This window comes from Stenella coeruleoalba, assembly GCF_951394435.1.
Source record: "Stenella coeruleoalba genome assembly, chromosome: 19".
Classification (NCBI taxonomy): domain Eukaryota; kingdom Metazoa; phylum Chordata; class Mammalia; order Artiodactyla; family Delphinidae; genus Stenella; species Stenella coeruleoalba.
The window spans coordinates 25,761,397-25,767,396 of NC_137165.1; positions in this window are offsets into that span (position 1 = coordinate 25,761,397).

The window sequence follows — 6,000 nt, forward strand, 5'->3', positions numbered from 1 at the left end:
TAGCTCCATTTTTCTTTCTCAAGATTGCTTTGGGTACTCAGCATCTTTTGTGTCTCCATACAGAGTTTTGGTTCTAATTCTGTGAAAAAATGCCATTGGTAATTTGATAGGGATTGGATTGAATTGAATCTGTAGATTGCCTTGGGTAGTATAGTCATTTTGACAATATTGATTCTTCCAATCGAAGAACATGGTATATCTTTCCACCTATTTGTGTCATCTTTGATTTCTTTCATCAGCATATTAGTTTATAGAGTAGAGATCTTTTGCCTCCTTAGATAGGTTTATTCCTAGGTATTTTATTATTTTTGATGAGGTGGCAAATGAGATTGTTTCTTTAATTTCTCTTTCTGATTTTTCATTTATAGCATGTAGAAATGCAAGAGATTTCTGTGTGTTAATTTTGTCTTGCAACTTTACCAAATTCATTAATGAGCTCTAGTAGTTTTCTGGTAGTATCTTTAACGTTTTCTATGTATATATCATGTCATCTGCAAACAGTGACAGTTTTACTTCTTCTTTTCCAATTTGGATTCCCTTTATTTCCTTTTCTTCTTTGATTGTCATGGCTAGGACTTCCAAAACTATGTTGAATAAAAGTGACAGTGTACATCCTTGTCTTGTTCCTGATTTTAGATGAAATGTTTTCAGCTTTTTTTTTTTTTTTTTTTGAGTATGGTGTTAGCTGTAGGTTTGTCAGATATGGCCTTTATTATGTTGAGGTATGTTCCCTGTATGCCCACCTTCTGGAGAGTTTTTATCATAAAACGATGTTGAATTCTGTCAAAAGGATTTTCTTCACCTATAGAGATGATCATATGGTTTTTATTCTTCAGTTTGTTGATGTAGTGTATCACACTGATTAATTTGTGGATATTGAAAAAATCTTATATCTCTGAGATAAATCCCACTTGATTATGGTGTATGATTCTTTTAATGTATTGTTGGATTCAGATTGCTAGAATTTTGTTGAGGATTTTTGTGTCTATGTTCATCATTGATATTGGCCTGTAATTTTCTTCTTTTGTGATATCTTTGGTTTTGGCATCAGGGAGATGGTGGCCTCATAGAATGAGTATAGGAGTTTTCCTTCCTCTGAGATTTTTTGGAATAGTTTCAGAAGGATAGGTGTAACCTGTTCTGTAAATGTTTGATAAAATTAGCCTGTGAAGCCATCTGGTCTTGTACTTCTGTTTATTGGAAGTGTTTTAATCACAGTTTCAATTTCAGTACCTGTAATTGGTCTGTTCATATTTTCTATTTATTCATGGTTCAATCTTGGGAGATTGCACCTTTCTAAGAATTTTTCCATTTCTTCTAGGTTGTCCATTTATTGGCATATAGTTGCTTGTAGTAGTCTCTTATGATCCTTTGTATTTCTGTGGTGTCCATTGTAACTTTTCCTTTTTTCTTTTCTAATTTTATTGATTTGAGTCCTCTCCCTGAGTTTGTTGATGAGTCTGGCTAAAGTTTTACCAATTTTGTTTATCTTCTCAAAGAACCAGCTTTTGGTTTCATTGATCTTTGCTATTGTTTCCTTCATCTCTGTTTCATTTATTTCTGCTCTGATATTTATGATTTCTTTATTTCGACTAAGTTTGGGTTTTGTTTGTTTTTCTTTCTCTAGTTGCTTTAGGTGTGAGGTTAGGTTGTTTATTTGAGATATATCTTGTTCTTGAGGTAAGATTGTATTGCTATAAACCTCCTTCTTAGAACTGCTTTTGCTGTGTCCTATAGGTTTTGGATTGATGTGTTTTGTTGTCATTTGTCTCTAGGTATTTTTGATTTCTTCTTTGATTTATTCAGTGATCCATTGGTTATTTAGTAACAAATATTTTAAGCCTACATGTGTTTGTGTTTTTTAGTTTTTTTCCTGTATTTGATTTCTAATCTCATAGCATTGTGGTCAGAAAAGATGCTTGATGAGATATAAATTTTCTTAAATTTATTTAGGCATGATTTATGACCAAACATTTGATCTATCCTGGAGAGTGTTCCATGTGCACTTGTTAAGAAATTGTGTTCTGCTGCTTTCAGATGGAATGTTCTATAAATATCAATTAAGTCTTTCTGGTGTAATGTATCATTTAAGGTGTGTGTTTCCTTACTAATTTTCTGTCTGGGTGATCTGTCCATTAGTGTAAGTGGGGTGTTAAAGCCCCCCACTATTATTGTATTACTGTCAATTTACCTTCTTATGACTCTTAGCATTTGCCTTATATATTGACGTGCCCCTATGATGGGTACATAGATATTTACCATTGTTATGTCTTCTGCTTGGATTGATCCCTTGATCATTATGTAGTGCCCTTCTTTGTCTCTTGTAATAGTCTTTATATTGAAGTCTATTTTGTCTGATAAATGTATTGCTACTCCAGCTTTCTTTTGATTTCCTTTTGCATGGAATACCATTTTCCATCCCTTCACTTTCAATCTGTTTGATTCTCTAGATCTGAACTGGGTCTCTTGTAGACAGCATATATACAGGTCTTTTTTTTTGTATCAATTCAGCCAGTGTATGTCTTCTGGTTGGAGCTTGTAATCCATTTACATTTAAGGTAGTTATCAACATATATGTTCTTATTACTATTTTGTTAATTGTTTTGCATTTGTTTTTGCAGCTGTTTTTCCTTCCCTTCCTCTTTGTACTGTTGTCTTGTGATTTGATAACTAACTTTAGTGTTGTGTTTAGATTCCTTTTTCTTTTTTATGTGTGTATCTATTGTAGATTTTTGGTTTGTGGATACCATGTTTTGATATAACAGTCTTTGTATAAGCAAGATTTTTTAAAGTTCCTTGCCTTTTTATTTCAAATGCATTTCTAATAGCCTGCATTTGTGCTCTCCTCTTCTCACAATTGCTGGTTTTGGTATCATATTTTTGTGCAGATTATTTCCTAACTTTATTATATATTTGCCTTTACCAGTGAGCTTTTCCATTCATAATTTTTTTTTTGTTTGTTTCTAGTTGTGACCCTTTTTTTCCTGCCTAGAGAAATTCTTTTAGCCTTTGTTACAAAGATGGTCTGGTGGTGCTGAATTCTTTTAGTTTTTGTTTGTCTGTAAAACTTTTGATTTCTCCATTGAATCTGAATGAAAGCCTTGCTGGGTGGTGTAGTCTTCATTGTAGGTTCTTCCCTTTCATTACTTTAAATATATCATACTACTCCCTTCTGGCCTGCAGAGTTTCTGCTGAAAAATCAGATGATGAACTTATGGGAGTTCCCTTGTCCCCTTGTATGTTATTTGTTGATTTTCCCTTGTTGCTTTTAATATTATTTTCTTTGTCTTTAGCTTTTGCCAATTTGATTATTATGTGTCTCAGCATGTTCTTCCTTGGTTTATCCTTCTTGGGACTCTCTGTGCTTCCTGGGCTTAGATGACTGTTTCCTTTGCCATGTTAGGGAAATTTTCATCATCTCTTGAAATATTTTCTCAGGTCCTTTTCTTTCTCTTCTCCTTCTGGTACCCCTAATTAGCACTCACCAGAGCCACTGCTTCCAGTGTTCCTGTCCCCACAATGAGTCACAGCCACCCCCTGCCTCTGCAGGGGACCCTCCAACACTAGCAGGCAAGTCCGACCCAGTCTCTTATGAGGTCACTGCTTTTTTCCCCATGTCCTGTTGTGCATGAGACCTTATTTGTGCCCTCCAGAAGTGGAGTTTCTGATTCTCCCTGTCTTGTAGAATACCTGCAGTCAAACCCTACTGGCCTTCAAAGCCAGACTCCCTGGGAAGCTCCTCCTCCTATTGCCAGACCCCCAGACTGTGGAGCCCAATGTGGGGCTCAGAAGTTTTGCTCCTGTGAGAGAACTTCTGTGGTATAATCATTTTCCAATTTTCAGGTCACCGACACAGCATGTATGGGATTTGATTTTATCACAGTTGTGCTCCTCCTACAATCTCACTGTGGCTTCTCTTTTGTCTTTGGAAGTAGGGTATCTTTTCTGGTAGGTCCCTGCATTTTTCTGTTGGTGGTTGTTTAGCAGTTAGTTGTGATTTTAGTGTTTCTGTAAGAATGGGTGAGCTCACATCCTTCTACTCCACCATCTTGCCTCCTTCTCCTAATTTATTTGTATTTGTCTGAGTGGACTCTGATGTCCAAAAAGCAGACACACCAGGTATGAGTAAATCATATACCAGTTATAGTGCTGCCTCCCACTGATTCCCAGACCCAATGGGCAAAATAATCAAAGGTTCTTGGACTTAGGCAAGCCACTTCTCCTAGCAGGCCATATTGTCCATTATGTCAAGGGAGTTGAGGGTGAGGAACACATCAAAATCTGGTTGTCTCCAAGAAGCATTAAGTCTAAATTCTTTTAGACCAAGGGAAATCAACTCAGTCAGTGGATTCTAGCAGACAAAATGCCAGATTGTTTATCCTATTATTCCAGGTTAATATTGAAAAAGCACTAGAGGCTTCTCACTTATGACCTTCAGTGATCTTATTTGCAATCAAACAGGTGTTCATGGGTCACACCAACTAACTGAAATTAATCCATTAATTCTGTAAAATAAAATCACTAGAGCTAATTATAATTTAAATATAGTATTTTCCTCTAAATTCAAATTATTTCATAATATGAAAGTGCTATGATATTGTTTATTATTTAAGGTTTAGAGGCATAAGCACAACTTTGAAATGGTTTGGTGATCAAAGAGAAGTTCTGCCATATGGTAGTTTTTGCTTCAAGGGCCCTTGTTGCTACAAAGTTGATAATATCAAAGGTTCTTCAATACAGATTCCTAAAAGGATGTCAACAGCAACATCAGCCCACTTCTCCCTTATTACATGTTCCCTGCCATAATGTCAGGATATTTGAGTCAGAGCTTTTTGTTGGGGAGAATGTGTGTTGACAGTTATTGATTCATAAGTCAGTATGATTGTTGCTTTACAGAACATTTCCATTTTCATGCCAGGCACTGTGCTAGGGACACATTATATAAAAAAAAAAATACCTTAGATACCATTCCTCATTTGTAGTAAAAATATGAAATTACTCATGCTCAATTTCAAGTTGATGTATGCAATATGTGTGTATTTGAGGTTGTTCACAAGTGTGAACTTACATAGACTTAAAAACAAACAAAACATAAAATCCTAGAAGAAAAGTTAATTACTAAATCCAGAAATCAAACTTCAGTTTTTACCTAATTTTTCTCCCTTAGTTATTAGGTGTGTTTTTACTCTAACACATATTTGATTTTCAAGAGGTCTTCTTTTAATTAAACATTTTTATTTTGAGATAATTTTAGATTTATATACAGTTGTAAGAAATAATACACATCTCATGTACCTGTAATCAAATTTTACCACCATACAAAACTATAGTAGAATATCATAACAAGGATACTGGCTTTGACACAGTCAGTATGGGGAACATTTTCATCACTACAAGGATCCCACAAGTTGCTCTTCTATAGCTACAATCACTTCCCTCTCACCCACTCCCTCACTAACACCTGGCAGGTAACAATCTCTTCACTTTTATTGTTTTGTCATTTCAAGTATGTTATATACATGAAATCATACAGTATGTAACATTTTGGAACTGGATTTTTCACTTTGCACAGTTTTCTGGAGATTCACAGTTCATATCTTTTTATTGATGAATAGTGTTCTATGGTATGGATGCATCATAGATTGCTTTTTCCAGGTTTATTGAGATATAATTGATAGACAACATTGTGTAAGTCTATGATGTACAGCATGATGATTTAATACAGGTATACATTGAGAAGTGATTATCACAGTAAGGGTAGTTACATTCTTCACCTCGTATATTTACCATTAATTGTTGTTGCTGTTGTCATTATGATGAAAACATTTAAAATCTACTTTTCTGCAACTTTTAAGTATACAATACAACATTATTAACTATAGTCACCATATTATACATAAGATACCCAGAATTATTTCTTTTATAATTGGAAGTTTATAGCCTCTGACCCACAGCTCCATTATCTCCCCGGCTCCAGCCCAGACCCTGGCAACAACGATT